The sequence below is a fragment of the Tenrec ecaudatus genome, chromosome 6 (genome assembly GCF_050624435.1).
Source record: "Tenrec ecaudatus isolate mTenEca1 chromosome 6, mTenEca1.hap1, whole genome shotgun sequence".
NCBI lineage: Eukaryota > Metazoa > Chordata > Mammalia > Afrosoricida > Tenrecidae > Tenrec > Tenrec ecaudatus.
The window spans coordinates 146,619,664-146,636,782 of NC_134535.1; the positions used below are offsets into that span (position 1 = coordinate 146,619,664).

The 17,119-nt window shown below is 39.8% G+C and overlaps 1 pseudogene; it reads left to right on the forward strand.

The window, feature by feature from the left end:
• The window catches only part of LOC142451698 (ubiquitin carboxyl-terminal hydrolase MINDY-3 pseudogene), a 28,269-nt pseudogene that overhangs the window by 10,824 nt on the left and 326 nt on the right, over positions 1–17,119 (forward strand).

Here is a 17,119-nt window from a genome sequence, read left to right on the forward strand (position 1 = left end):
AGACTTACGGGATGGCCAGAAGAAGAGCAATAGAGTGAAAAGACAGTGAATAAATCAAAAGAAGTATTCAATGTAAGCCATGAGGATAAAATATTCCAGATAGCAAAAAGGTAGGTGTAAGGAAGTGGTGGTCAACAGGCCAAAAGTTTTGAGAGACCAAGTAAAGATGAAAACTAAAACACGCCTACTGGTACAAAAAGGAGGTCAGAACAAATTTGGCAAGAGCAGTCTCAGTAGAAGGATGTGGGCTGAAGCCAGCTTGCAGTGGGTTGAGGGATGAATACAAGATGAGGATGAAGAGACCAGAAACAGAGACAAAATATTTCAAAATCAATTAGGCTTTGAAGGGAAGGTGGTTGCTATATCAGAATGCAGGGTTGAGAGGAAATGTGGTTTTAGGAAGAGGAAAAGTTGAGTAAAAACTATACCTCACATCTGAATGTTCCACTTCTAATTTACATTTTTAGCATATTAATTAAGGTGTACAAAACCCATCCATTTTAGGTATATTACCCAATGTTTTATTCCATATATTTTATTTTATTGTGGGCAAAATGTATGCCATTTCAACAATTTGTACATGTAAAATTAAGTTATATTGATTACATTTTTCCATTTGTGCACCATTCCTCTTATCCTTTTCCTAGTCTCAAAATCTGATGATATTTAATATAATTAGGTAATATAGCTATCATCATAATTCGTGATGAAGACATTTCAATCACCCCAAAGCTATTTGTGATGCCTATTTACAATTAATCTCCAGCTCAGGTAACAAGTGATATACTTTATGACTATAGATCTTCCTACTTGGGACATTTAATAAACATGGAATCATGTAGTATTTTTGCCTGTCTTCTTTCAATTAGCATACTGATTTGAGATTCATCCAAATTATTCTGTGCATCAGTGCTTCATTTCTTTTTATTGCTGAATAATTCCTGTTTTTGTGGATATGTCACACTTTACTATTAACCACTTAGTACACAAGGAATTATTTCAATGTGTTGGCTAACATTTCTGTATGATGTTGTTCTAAACATTTGCTTACAAGTCTGTATGTAAACACATATCTCCATTTCTCTAGGTAGTCATCTGGGAGTGAGATTGCTGGTTCACTTAGTAAGTATATGATTAACTTTCTAAAAATCTGTCTGGCACTTTACCAAATGGGCTCCACCATTTTACATTCCCATTAATAATTATATTCCTAGTTCTGCTGACATAAGTTTACATCAATTCCTGAAAAATCACTATGACCTATACCTCTGTCCTAGTGAAATATTCATTACATTCACATTGATAACTATATCCATATCAAATTCACTGCAATCAAGTCAATTGTGACTTACAGGAACCCTATAGGACAGAGTAAAACTGCCCCTGTGAGTTTCTGAGACTATAACATTTTACAAAGGTAGGAAGGAGAAAAGTTGTATAAAACAGAATGAAATTCTGCCTGGTATTTAGGCAAACTCACTGAAGCTATGTTTGAGCCACTGTTGGCAAAACATTAGGGTGCCTTTCAACAGAGAAAATCCAGCCCAAACCCAGGGGATCTGCCATCAGTGTATCTCCATGTAACTTGCCCACAGGGAGATGAAGTGGAGAGTGTGGGTCTGGCCTTCAGTGAGCTACTTGTCTTGAGAGAGCCTCCGAATGAGATCATCAAGCTGCGACCTGATTGACAGCATAAGCCCCACCCCTTCACTCTTCATAGTCTCAAGTTGACACCCTATTATTTAACTACCCTGTTTCCCCAAAAGTAATCAAGACCTACTTACAGTTTTGCCTCTCACTAAAATATAAGGCATCCCCCCCAAAATAAGACCTTCCTGAAAACAAGGCCACCCTAAGTTACTGTAACTCTGGACAATGGACTGAAGTGGCAGGCACTGCTGTGCTGTTCACTGTTGGCCACAGCGCAGCTGGAGCAGACAGGAAGTGCGAGATCTCTTATAAAACAATAAATGTGTACCGTATTCTTCGTCATGGAAAAATAAGATATCTTTGGAAGCAAAAATTAATATAAGACACTGTCTTATTTTGGGGGAAACTGGGTATCACATCAGCTAAGTAGACTGGATATTGTTTTGGAGGGATCCCAAATAAATGATCTTGATAGATTTTTCTGAAAGTACTCAAGGGGTAGAACACGGACTTAGCATGAAGTTTCAAGAAAGTTGAAAACTTTATTGCTGAGACATTCCAGGAAAAGTTGTCCCAAGGCATTATAATCCTTTACAGCAATGAATCTGTTCATCTTCAGGAGTAGCAGGGGCTGTCCTATAAGAGTTTCCTGGGAAAATATTACCTCGTACACACTACAGCCATGCTTATACCCTTTCAGACTTTTTGTTTTCAAAACTCAAAGAAAATGTAAGAGACATATGACCCGAGCCCCTCCAGAATACCAAAAGTGCTATTTCAACATGGTGTAAATTCAAGAGGCAGAATTCTTTGGGAAAAGCTTAGAGAGGTGAAAACATTATTTTCAGAAAAGTATAACACAGCCATGATGCTCCTTAGAAGCTAAGTCTTATGTACTTTGGGCATGTTATCAGGAGATCCGGTCCCTAGAGAAGGACTTGGTAAAGTAGAGGGCCAATGAGAAAGAGGAATGCCTTCAAAGGAATGAATTGGCATGTTGGCTGCAGCAATGGGCTCAAGCATAGAAATGACTATGTAGGCGGCAATGCTTCATTCGGTAGTGCTATGAGTGAGAATCAACTGACATTTATGGCATCTAACAACAACAACATAGCACTAGATGCATGATATATCTAAAAACAATAGCTCTACATTTTGATTTTTTAAAAAGCCAAAACTTACTGCCATAGAGTCAATTGCGATTCATAGCAACAGACAGGATAGAACTTCCCCTGTAGTTTTCTAAGACTGCAAGTCTTGTTTGTTGTTTTTAGATGCCATCAAGTCAATTCTAAGGCAGAGGGACCCTCTGCACATAAGAATGAAACCCTGCCCTGGTCAATGTCATCCTTGCAGCTATTCCCATGCTTGAGACCCTTGATGCACTTTGAGACCATTGACCACTTTGTCAATCCATCTTGTTGAAGGCTTTCCTCTTTTCTGCTACCCTTCCACATTTCCAAACATGTTGTCCTTCTCCTGGGACTCGTCACTCCTGATGACCTGTTCAAAATATTTAAGACAAAGTCTCACCACCCTCGCCTCTAAGGTGCACTCTGGCCTTACATTTTCTAAGACAAATTGGTTTGTCTTTGGTAGTTACAGTTCACCAGCACCACAATTCAGGTGCATTGATTCTGCTTTGCTGTTTCCTATTCAATGTCCAATTTTCACATGCAAGTAAGACAATGAACAATACCATGTGTGGGTCGGACACACTTTAGTCTTCAAAGTAACTGCCTTTTGTTTTTTAATACACTAAAGAAGTCTTTTGCAAATGGTTGTTTAAGCAAATGTGGTGAAGAAAGTTGATGGTGCCCGGCTATCAAAAGATATAGAGTCTGGGGATTTAAACACTTGAAGGTAAACAAGCGGTCATCTAGCTGAGAAGCATCAAAGCCCACATGGAAGAAGCACAACAGCCTGGGTGATTATGAGGTGTCGAAGGGATGCGGTATCAGGCATCACAGAACAAAAAAAATCATATCATTGTGAATGAGGGGGAGTGCATATTTGGGACCCAAATCCCATCTGTAGGTAACTGGACATCCCTTTACAGAAGGGCCAAAGGGAGAAGATGAGCCAGTCAGTGTACAGTGTACACTGTACATGATCCTAGTTCTACCTTACAAATCTGACTAGGCCAGAGGATGTACACTGGTACAGATAGGAACTGGAAACCCAGGGAATCCACAATGGATGGTCCTTTCAGGACCAGTGGTGAGAGTGGTGATGCAGAGAGGGTGGAGGGAGAGTGGGGTAGGAAGGAGGAACTGATTACAGGGATCTACATACAACCTCCTCCCTGGGGGACAGACAACAGAGAAGTGGGTGAAGGAGATAGCAGACAGTGTAAGATATGATAAAATAATAATTTATAAATTATCAAGGGTTCATGAGTGAAGAGGAGTGGGGAGGGAGGGGGAAAATGGGGAGCTGATGCCAGGGGCTTACGTGGAGAACAAACATTTTGAGAATGATGAGGGTAAAAATTGTACAAATGTGCTTTATTCAATTGATGTATGTATCGATTGTGGTAAGAGTTGTATGAGCCCCCAATATAATTATTTTTTGCAAAGAGGTCTTGTGAAACAGGTTTATTTAATGCAGCTCATCATTTGATCTCTTGATTGCTGCTTCCATGAGCATTGGCTGGGGAGCTAAGCAAGACAAAATCCTGGACAACTTCAACCTTTTCTCCATTTATCATTATGTTACATATTGTTCCAGTTGTGAGGATTTTAGTCTTTTCATTGAGTTGTAATCTACCCTGAAGGCTTTTTTTAAGGCAGGGTTCTCTATAGAAGCAAAACCAGGACACTTATGAATATATATATATATATATATATATATATATATATATATATATATATATATATATATATATATATATATATATGATAATAGGTTTATGAATCACAAAGGAATATAACAGCTAATTAGTCCACACAGAAGTACAGAGGACTCAGTTCAACTCACTTCCACGGAACAGTTAATATACTGGAAGTCCTTCAACTCATGAGGGCTGCTGGGTTCAAGGTCAAGAAAGCAGACAGCTGAGCCTTCCTTCGGGTGTTGCAGGCAGAGTCCACCCACGGGCAGCAAGCAGCAGGGGAGGTCACCAACAATCAGCAGTTCAGGAGCTTAGCAAATAGGATGGATGAGATATTGAACTCAAACAATACAAGATGACCGTCTCCACCAGCCTCAAGCTCAAGTGAAGTACACAACAGCAGCATGGCGAAGCAGGTCTCAAATCAACCTCTAGCTCTAGCAACATGATCCATTGGTTGGCTTGTTCCACAGGTGGTGTAGTTTACAAGTTGAGGCAGAGAACTAGCTAAAGCAGCCACATGATACTCAGATCACTAGAGAGCAAGAGAGAAAAAGATAGACATTGATGATCCATTTATCTCTTTGCCCTCCAATCAAACTGTGACCTGATTAATCCTACATGTTCCTATTGGCCACATTGGCACAATACACCTACCTATCACAGGCTTTAATCTTTGTTCTTCATTAACAGGTGTTTCAAGTCCTCCTCACTTTCAGCAAGCAAAATGGTATCATCTACATAGTACGGTTGTTAATAAGCCTTCCTATATCCCTGATGCCACATTCTTCTTCATGTAATCCAACTTCTCTGATTATATGCTCAGCATACAGATTGAATAAGTACTGGTAAGAGGATACAACCGTGTTGCACATCTCTCCTAAAAGCTTCATCTTTCTTCCATGGCTGGTAGATTGGAACTGTTGATCTTGTGTTGGAAGCTCAATGACTAATCCACTACACCACCAAGGGTATTTACTGAAGCACAGAAAGTGGAAACACATGTGAACATGTGACTTGGGTCTCATCTTTTCTGGCATTTTTCTGCTCTAGCAAAGAGAATAAAATGTCTGTTACAGTCCATATTTGAACAGTTGACACCCTATGCCAACACAGACATCCCTTCTCTCTTTTTCCATTTTCACAGCAGAATTTGGACATTGAAATAGTAAAATCTGGACATTTTATCCATGTAAATGAAATGCATAGACTCTCTTTTATCTCTTAAAAACACTGCAGATTATGCTTGTTTTGGAGTCTAAGACTCGTGAATTGTTGTAGTGTTAACCATGAGGTCAGTGGTTTAAACCCACCCGCTGTTCTTCAAGAGAAAGGTTAGTCGTTTGCTTTTATAAAGATGTACAAGGGGTTACCCAAAAAGCCTGGAATTTCTCTGGGCAGAGTGGAGCTTTCATAGGACACAATTTTCCCAGGCATCAAGCAGCTCTGCGTCAGTGCACCCAGTGGCATCAGCTGATGAGGTTCTCTCTTGTCACAGTGAATTTTTTTTTTTTTGTAAAAGTAGTTTCGTTTGAGCCTCATTTTTTGTGATGGCCAATTTAAGAGAACATCAAGTGGCTGTAAAGTTTTGTTTTCTGTTCAGGAAAAATGCCGCAGAAACGGTTGTGATGTTGAACAGAGTTTATAGGGGCAACACTATGGGAAAAACTCAAATGTATGAGTGTTTTTCTCATTTCAAAGAAGGTAAAATGTTGCTTGATGACAAACCTCATTTCACAAGTCCATCAACAGAATGGATAAAAATGGAAACTCATTGTGCATTTGGAGTTAATTCCACCAGGTCAGACTGCTAATCAGGATTTCTATTTAGAGGTCCTGAAACGATTGCATAATGTTGTGGACAAAAAGACCTTATTTGTGGCAAACTGGGGACTCATTTTGCCACCACGACAATGTACCTGCTCATGCAGCCATTTCAGTGCACCAGTTTTTGACAAAAGACAACATGCTTCTATTGCCCCATGCACCTTACAAACCTGACCTCACTCTGTGCGACTTCTTTTTGTTTCTGTGAGTGAAGAGGGACATGAAAGGACAGCGATTTTGTAGAAGAGGTGAAGACAAAACAAGGGAAGTCCTGTCAGCCATCCAAAAAGATGAGTTTGAAAAATGTTTCCAAGAATGGACTCACAGATTTGATAAACGTATTAAGTGTAATGGAGAGAACTTTGAAGGTAATAAAGTTGTTTTTTTTAAACATTTTATTAGGGGCTCATACAACTCTTATCACAATCCATACATATACATACATCAATTGTATAAAGCGCATCCGCACATTCCCTGCCCCAATCATTCTCAAAGCATTTGCTCTCCACTTAAGCCCTTTGCATCAGGTCCTCTTTTTTTTCCCCTCCCTCCCCGCTCCCCCCTTCCTTATGTGCCCTTGGTAATTTATACATTGTTATTTTGTCATATCTTGCCCTATCTGGAGTTGTTGTTTTGTAAGAAAATTTAAATACATAGCTTTGAAAAAAAAGTTACCGGTTATTGTTTGTGTGATTGTTTTTGGTATCCCCTGGTATAGTCTCAGAAATCCCACACAGGGTCAAGATGAGTTGGTGTTAACGCAATGTGATTGGATGCTTATTTAGTATTTATTCACCAATGGCAGTCCTTGAGTTGTTCATTTTTATGGGGTGTTTTAGAACCTGATGGAGCAGCTCACACAGAATGTGAGCAATGCCCACAATATGGAAACATGGTTTTGAGTGGGGAGATCAGAGACTCTCATAAAACACCAAGGACAGCCCATCATGATGTTGCATGGGAACAACAAAGCATCTTCTTGGCCAGATTGATCACCACATACAGCTTTCTACCTCACATGCTGAACTGAACATGCATTCTCTTCAGTATTTAATATTTCACCAGGGAGATGCGTTGACTAAAGTAGCAACAAATCATGTTCACATACATGTTAGGCAAGTAAATAGATGAACTGGATGCAGACTGTTGCTAGCTGTATTTTCAACTTGGGGCTACATTTAGAAAATAGGTCCACCGTTTCCTTGCATGTCACCAGATCTCAATGGCTTCTAGTCCATCTACGTGTTAGGCTGCAGATAGATCTCAGTATTTGAGAAGAAAATCAAACGAGAACTTAATGCTGGAGGCCAAGAAACTAGTTTGGTTTGCCAACAAAATTAGTCTTCCGGTTGCATTTATGTAGATGCTTGATTATAGGTGCCTGAATCCACCTATAATTCAGTCTAGAATCCATAAACAGTAAAATGCACAGACATATATATTTTGTCATGTGTGGTTTTAAAAACGGACACTAGGAAAGTATTTAAAAAATAAAATATTTCTTGTGAAAATTTTGATTTGTCCTTCTCTTGGTAAGTCAAAGACTGAACTGCCCTCTTGGGCCTGACTAAGGTTGTAGACAGGCAATATGCACTTACACAATCCTCAGGCCCAAGTCTCCACACTGGGTCACTTCGGGCATTTTCATCACGGTATAGTTCCTTTGCTGGGGAAACATAATCTCTTTTTCCACTTGCTGAAAGTTGAACTTAATTTTAAAAGGGCCTTTCTTATTTATTTAGTTGTTAAAATCAATCATTTTATTGGGGTTCATACAACTCTTATCACAATCCATACATTTGTACATTTGTTGCCATCATCATCCTCAAAACATTTTCTTTCTACTTGAGCCCTTGGTAGCAGCTCCTCATTTTTCCCTCCCTTCATCATCCTCTCTCCCTCCCTCTTGATAATTTATAACTTATTATTATTTTTTCACGTCTTATACTGTTGGATGTCTCTCTTCACCACTTTTCTCTTGTCCATTCCCCAGGGAGGGGGTTATATGTAGATCATTGTGATCAAAACTCCGTTTCTCCTCCACCTTTCCCTTACCCTCCTGGTAGCTCTACTCTCATTACTGGTCTTGAGGGGTTTATCTGTCCTGGATCCCCTGTGTTTCCAGTTCTTATCTGTACCAGTGTACGTCCTCTGGTCTAGATGGAATTCTAAGGTAGAATTGGGATCATAATAGTGGTGGGGAGGAAGCATTAAAGAACTAGAGGAAAGTTGTATGTTTTATCGGTGCTATACTGCACCCTGACTGGCTCATCTCCTCCCTGAGACAAAAGGGCCTTTCTAATGCAATCTAAACCAAAAGGTATAATGCATTTTAAGTATAATTTTGAGACATATTTGAAAATCAGTGAGCACTGTGGTAAACATTTCCCCCCTATTGTACTTTAGAAATTATTAAACTATACAATCACATTTCCATTGAGGAAATTCTGTCTCATGGGAACCCCATGTGCTTCAGCGTAGAACTTTGTTCCATATGGTATTCTTGGCTATATTCACTTCTGGACCGAAGTGAGGCTTTCTGAACTCATAAAGATTTACAGCCTCAGAAACCCCATATGAGATCATTATGAATTGATGGCAGTTTTGTTTTTTTTAATCATTAAAGAAACAGATCAGTGAACCTTTATTCTATGGTGAAAGTGGGTAGAATCAAACTTATAGTCTTAGTCGCTGGGAGCAAATCATTTGAACTGCTCAGGCACCTTATGGAAGTAATGCTCTATAATAAATATAAAATATTTATTCCCAGTCAGATGCTGTGGATGACATATACTATTTCATTTAAGTCTCACAGCAAAGTCATGTGGTATTATGGCATTACTTACTCTTAATGCTACCAGTAGTTGGAAAAACACCCATTCTCAGGCAAGCATATATACACATACTGAATCTCAGCTGTTCTAAAAAATGATTCAAGATTCTGTCTCTGGAACTGAGTTTATTAAGTGCTCATTAAACTCTGTAATGTTGGCATTTATATTCTCGATTCATTTTTATAATAGATCTTTTATTTTTAATGTAGGGATTTAAACACACATGAAATGTAAATATGTATACAGAGAGACACAATATTGAGCCTCATAGTTAATGTCACACACATATTCCATCCCTCTGACCAACGTGGGTCAGAGTGGGTGTCCTTTTTATGAATTGCTTATCAAAGGGTTCAGAATTGGGTGCAGTCTCCCCAGTATTTTCCTTTTTAGCTATTGTAAACAAATTATGTATACACCCTGAAGTAATTAGCAAAGACGCAGTTGTTCAGCTGAATTTTTAAACTAATTAATCTGACCTAATTCCTGTCAAAAATAATTAGGATAAAATATGGGTTCCCTAAGCAACTCTTTCAAGCTGAGGCACTAAAGCACAATCCTCCTGTGTCTGTATCATTATGAAATCGAGAGGGCTATTTTTTAATGATTTTAGAGGAAATGCTAAAATGCTATCTCATGAATTGCTGCCTGGTCATCCCCACTCCCACTGCTTTCGTTTCTGTGTCTGAATAAGCACAAGAAGGTCAGTGAATAATGGGGCTTCTCACATGAGTGAAATCAATGACCCCTTCATACATCTTGCTTTGAAAAAATAAAAAGATGTGCATGTGTGTACCTATATCTGGCTCTGTCTATCTGTCCTATCTATCTATCTATCTATCTATCTATCTATCTATCTATCTATCTACCTATCAATCTATCTATCTATCTATCTATCTACCTATCAATCTATCTATATATCTCCAATCTATCTATCATCTATCTATCTATCATTTATTTATCTAACACATTCAGGAAGACAAATTGGAACCATATCATAACATTCCAAAGTGTATCACCATGGTCTCTAAGGTGGTTTATCCACAAGTTCCTCCTCCACCAAAAGGCCTTCAAGTGAAGAAACTTGCCAGGTTTTTCAGACCTTTCCATTTTCCTAATATAAAATCTATTAAGCTATGTTCTCATTCTTTCTCCCACCACTATTTGCTCAAGACTTGTTCTTTTAACATCTCTAGTGATCTGATGAATCAGGGCGATAACCAAGTCCAGAGCTATCTATTTCTAGGAAGAGGAGTTAGAAACCTTATGTAAATAAGCTCTGCCCACAGATGCCGTTTTTCATTAAGCTGAGGTGATTTCTGGCTGCTGAGATCAGGGTGATTCGAATGTGTGCGGTCTGCTATCAGGAACTGCCCAGAACTATCACTACTAGCCTCGCCTGCCATGGCCGACCCTCCTGCCTGCTCTCTCACCTTGCTCTCTTGTTTATTAAGGAACTCTTGGGGAGAAGAGCACTGTAGAGCATATATATCACCTCACCAAGCAGTTCAGAGTTAATAATTTCCTTATTAAACCTATGAACTCTTCATGTTTTGTCATCTTCCTTCCCAACCACCTTCCAAGTTAGTTTCTAGGCAACCAATAAGCACTGAATTACATTAAGCTCTTTATTTCAAGGCTTGCAGTTCAGGGTTTTGCTGCATATTTGTTGGCTCATTTATGGAGATGCCAGCATAAAATTCATTAATTCAATTTACTCGTCAGTACTTCAGTAATTTCATTTTAAACCACATTACTTCTACCTGTTTTTCATGTTAAAAACATCTCCGTGGTGCACTGTTGTTTCACATGTAGATTGCTCCAAAGGTCCGTGTGTTCTAATTTGAAGCCACGGAAGCAGAATTTATGCAATTTTCAGTTCTTGGTGATCATTCAGCTCACAGAGGTAACCTATAAGGAAATTTGAAATGTCAAAAATTTCCTCCATGCCTGGCCAATATGCTTATAGTTGACTTTTAGTAAGAGAGAGTAGAGGAATAGTCTGAGTATGTAGTAAGCATTTATAAAAGATGGAATGTTGCTTACTCTGAACAAATTCAGGTTCTGATGTGAAAGAGAAGCATACTCCTTTGGTAGTGTGCATCAAGAGACTAAGGCTATAATTTTATCCAGGATTAGTTGAGAAAAATGAGAACTATTCTAGAAGATTTGCTCCCATGGTCAAAACTCTGAACAAGTGTTGTGTGTGTGTGTGTGTGTGTGTGTGTGTGTGTGTGTGTAATAAAGGGCTTTGGTAAATGTAAGTATGCCTAACATTTAAGCCCTCTCAATTGAGCAAAAACTTAAATTAATTATGTTTGTTCACTTTCTGGTTTCTTCAAACACAAAGCAATTTATCCAGTGAGACCACATTAAAGAATGGCTTAGAGAAGGAGATAAAATCCTCTCAATACTGAAATTCCTATTAAATCTCTTTTCCTCCCTGTGATTACAGTCAGGTTTGTAGAGGTGGAGGAGTAAGGCTGGATGGACAAACACACTGAAAATGGATCGCAGAGGCAGACAGCTGTCCACCATTTGTTCACAATGGGCAAACCCTCCTGAGTGCCACGACAGCACTTCCCCAGCAAGTAGCACATTTACTTTCCTGCTTTGCATCAGTGAGGAACCTGTTACTCAAATTCTTTCTCAATGAATTGTAGGCAGACATGACATATACTACTCCCATACTCAACTCCCCAAATCCAACTGTGTGTCCTCCCTTTCTTCCCTCTCCACCAAGAGGGAATCGGTAACGACTTTATATTGTCACAGAGCTTCTGTTAGAAATAAGTACATGAACACACCACCTCTTCAGATCTCTGCCAGTCAGATCACTTACTGAGAACTGGAGTTTCTTTGCCCTGGTGCCCAATGCCATCTCCACTTATAAACAGGACCCTTGACTCTCTGATAGGATTCATCCTTCAGCAGAGCCACAAAATCACTCTTGATCCACCACAGGCCAGGCTAGTTATCAATCATTCAATTGTTACATCATTCAGTTGTTATTATACTATCATTGAGATTGGGTCTACCCAGACTCTGGTAATGAACTCTTCATTTATATACCAGGGGGCTTTAAAAAGTTCATGGCACAGCCCATTGTCCCTCTAAAATTTTTGAAGGTCTTTGTACAAAGAAGGGCAAAAGAAAAGATCAGTTGTTTTGGAGCATACTAGATTTAAACCTGTCTAGGGTTGACAAAGGCTTTTATTTATTGGTTTAAGTTGTTATTATTCATAATAACAAAACTTTTAGTTATTGGTTTAAGTTATTACTGAATGCATATATTTGTTTCCACTATGGGATGCCTTGATTTCTTGATACTATCAGGAAACGGGGTCCTTGAATAGGGTAGAATAGGAGACTCAGTCAGTTAAACTGTTTCTTGAAATAGCTTTTTCTCTATAAGTCACTGTCAAGTCCACTCCAACTCATGGATTGCCCATTCTTGTCAGCATGTTTAATGGGGAATTTTTTAAACTAGATCACCAAGCTTGTCTTCTGAGGCGCCTCTCCAAGAATTGGAACCTCAGACACTTGGCTTTTATTAGGGGTTCTTACAGCTCTTATACCAATCCATAGTTCCATGGTGTCAAGCACATTTGTACATAATATGTTGCCATCACCCTCTTCAGAACATTTTCCTTCTACTTGAGCCCTTGGTATCAGTTTTTTCCCCCTCCCTCCCAACATTCCCATCCTTATGACCTCTTGATAAATTATAAATTATTTTTGTTTTTATATCTTACACAGACTGCTGTCTCCCTTCACTTCTGCAGGGTGTGTATGTGTACTGAGTTGATCATTCTAATAGGTTTCCCCTTCCCCCCTCATCCCTTCCCTTTCCCCCTTTCCTGTTGGTATCATTACTCCCATTTCTGTTCCTGGGGGGCTTATTTGACCAACCATTCAGGAGCAATGACAGCAGCAGGATAGGCTGGTATCATGAGTCCAGTCTGACCAGCTCTACAGTGGGGTGAACCAAGAAGGGAACCTAACAGATTAGCAACAGGAGCAAAGCAAAGCCACAAAATCCCTAAGGAGCCCTCAAAACAGACTTCAGGGTATGAGGGATAACTTCCAGAACCCCTAACACCAGTGGGGAGCGAGTCATAAAGGTCAGTGGACAAACCTGAGCTTTTATCTGTACCACTGTACTTGTTCCAGTCTAGCCAGAACTGAAGGCAGGACTCGGGTCATAATAGTGGGAGATGAGGAAGCCTCAAACAACCAGAGGAATATTGTGTGTTTCATCAGTGCTGTACTGCACCCTGGTTGACTTATCCCTTCCTTGTGACCGTTCTGTGAGAGAATGTCCTATTTTCTACAGATGGATTTTGAGTCTCTGCTTCAACCACCCTCATTCTTAATGATATGGTTGGTTGTTTTTCTTTTTTATTTTTAGGTTTTCTGGTGCCTGTTACCTGATTCCATCAACACCTTGTGATCACACAGGCTGGTGTGCTTCTTCCATGTGGGCTTGTTGCTTCTCTGCTAGATGGATGTTTGTATAACTTCAAGCCTTTACGACCTCAGATACTACAGCTTTTGATAGCCAGGTACCATCAGCATTCTTCACCACATTTGCTTGTGCACCCATTTTGTCTTCAGTGATCATGTTGGGAGGGTGAGCATCACAGAATGCCAGGTTGTTAGAACAAAATGTTTTTGCATTGAGGGAGGACTTGAGCAGAAGCCCAAAGCCCACCCACTTCCTGAATGTATTGTCATACATGCTAAGGCACAGAAAGGACTGTAGGGGTGACAACAGCTTGAATCACAATGTCTCCTCACTGGAGCATACTGTGTAATTGAGGACATTACTGAGGACATATGACGGGTAATGAGGCCAGTCTCACCACCTCTACAGTGGGGTGAACCAAGAAGGGAACATAATAGATCAGCAACAGGAGAAAAGCCAAGCCACAAAACTCCCAAGGCACCCCCAAAATACACTTCAGGCTAGGAGGGATAGTTACCAGAATCCCTAAAACCGGCGGGGAGATAGTCATAAAGGTCAATGGACAAACCTGGAATTATGTATGCTTTTTCACTTTGTTTCATTTTTTCCCCAGTTTTCTTCGTCTTTTTCTCTTTTTATTCAAGCTTTTGATTTCTTTTCTTTTGGCTTCCTTGTTGTTTTGCCTACCTATAGATGATAGGCATTGGAAACATGTCTGAGGAGAAAGCAAGGGTACCAACATTCAAGAGGGACTTGTGGGGAGGAGGAGGCAGGGGAAAGGATTGGTGAGCAAATAGTGCCATAGACAGGGGAACAACTAGGGAGTTAAAAGGAACACTGGGGGAGATGTAGAAATCCTGGTGCTGTGGGAACAACAACAATCTAGCTGAGAGGAATTACTAAGAGGCAGAAGAGGGGTGAACAAGCTGGTAAGACAGGGGGAAGGTCAAAGGAAACAGGAAAAATATAGGAAGCAAAGGTATGGATAGAGGTAAACATAGGGGTGCATTTATGTGTATACATTAATCCAGCAGCATTTTAGGGTATGATATTATCAAAAGGAGCCATAGAGGCTACGCAATCATATAAATTCTCAGTAACCTGAAAGGTTGATGAGTCTATCACATCTAGAGATAACAGAAAAAAAAACAGGCTGTTAATCTGCTTCTGAAAATCTTCAAATTTGAGGAGATTCTGGGTAAAAAGTAGTGCTTTTCTCTTCCTCTCCTCTTTTGTTATCCATTTTTATTACAAATTTCTGCTCTTTTGTCAAGCCAACTCTCTCCACATGATCTTTTTTCCGGGAATGTATTTCTCCTAATGTGTCACATGACGGATTCCATTTTTAATCATGATAGTTTTAATTGAACTCAAAGGATGGCTCTGATGGTCTCACCTGTCCTTTTCATAATCCTTTACAATTGATCCTATAGAATGTACCACAGCTAGTAGTTATGATCTTCATATTCCACTGACTTTTATTGCTTCTGAGCCCAGTCTTCCTGAAATAAAAGTACCAGAAATCTCATCTCTCCTGGCTAGTAACATATCTCCAGCACCTGAAACACCAACTGGGTCATGGTAAGTGCACAACAAATACATAGTGAGTAAATTAAAGGAGGTTTTTATTTTGTAGGCCAAGAAGTGAAGAGGCTATCCACATTATATAAAAATTCTGTAGCTCTATAGATATGTGTAAATGGGTTATGTGTAGACTTGGATTTTAAAAGGAAACCACTAGCAGTTGAAAATGTGTCAAGCCATTGGCAGTTAGAAAGAAGCTGGAGCCCAACAGTTCAAAGCCACGATGCAGACTCAAAGCACCCAGGGAAATGAAAGCTGCAAGACGGTCTGTGACGCCATTTCAATTGTGTATGTGCCTCTGGGCCACGCTGCATATATATGAATCCTTAACGATCTTACTAAGGTGCATCTCAAAGAGAGAATCTGATTCAAAGGCACCCTCAGGGTTACTAGCCATGGAAACAGGAGAGAATGTATGGTCATTAGATGCTGTTATCAAAGAAAAAAGGAGGGACTAAAAAGAAAACCAAAACAGAACACCAACTCCATAAGCCACTGTTCTGTATTCTTCCGCATTCATTTGGAAGAAATTGGATGACGTCCTAAGTCTAATGTGAATAAGACAAGTGGGTAAACCTGAGTAAACTCAGCGTCTTGGCAGGGTCTCCAAGGTAGCTTATACCCACAGATACTGTAATAAAAGATAACTAAAAAGGTCAGTAATTACAAGGGTCTCATGGGTGTGTTATAAAATCAATCAGGACAATTTACCAGGAAATCATAGAGGAATGAAAGACATGGCAAAGGTATAAATTCCAGGAATTGACTTGTGTTAACAGTCTCATAGTTTATACTAGGCATACAAAGAGAAGAGAATTACGTGATAGTATATATAGCTAGGGAGGACTCGTGGCACTGTCAGAGAAAGCACGTGATGGCGAGCCTGAAAGCCAGTGGTGAACCCCACCCATTATCCCACAGGAGAAAAATCAGGCTGTCTGCACCCGCATAGATTTACAAGGTCCTGGAAATCCTGTGTGAGGTCGTCGTGAATCAGAACTGTCTTGATGGCAGCGGGCGTGAGCTTGTGTTGGGGGTACGTTTAGGGAGATTCAATAGGCGTGTAATGTAATAATTTCAGTTTGGGACAAAGAAATATTTAAATACTATTGTGTCAAATGGTGATCATCCTTGAATCAAAATGTGATTTTACCCCTAAAAATGGCATCATTAATGTTAACATACAAACTGTAAGGGGGGCCCCTAGGTGGCACAGAACAAAAGGTTCAGTACTCAGCTGCTAACCAAACAATTGGCTGACAAACCAAACGGAAGCGTCTCTGAATACCTGGTGATCTACTTTCAGAAGGTCGCAGTAGGTAAAACCCTATGATTTTACACGGGGTTGCTATGATTCCAGAGCTCCTTGATAGCACTGAACAACAACAAGCTAGTAATGAACCAGCTTCATCTTGCAGGCAACACGATTAGAAAGTAAGGAAAGTGGTACCTGGAGAGGCCTTGCATATAACAAGCACGTCTTCAAGAGTCATCGTGGACATCATGGCCTAGAACAACTGGGGAAGTCCAGGAAATCAATGTGATAATAGATTGACTAGAGGAAAACACACACACACACACACACGCACGCATGCACGCGCGCGGGCACATCAGCATTTCAGAAGGAAAAAAATGACTTTGATGTGATGACTGTGACATCTAAATAGAGCAGAAAATCAGGGACAGAGACCCACACCTCTCATTTGTGACAGCTCAAAGAGAGAAGAATTACACTGAATAATTTCAGTTGGCAATGAACTTAATACTTCCCTCCTCTTCCCCTAAGTGGAAAAAATGCAAAAATAGACTAGGTAATGTAGGTAGATCATCTCTCAATAAAAGCAGACTCAGCATTCCACTGGATTTGTATTTCACTCCCAGTACTGTGATATCAGAAGTTGAGTTCATTTTGCTACTTCAAAA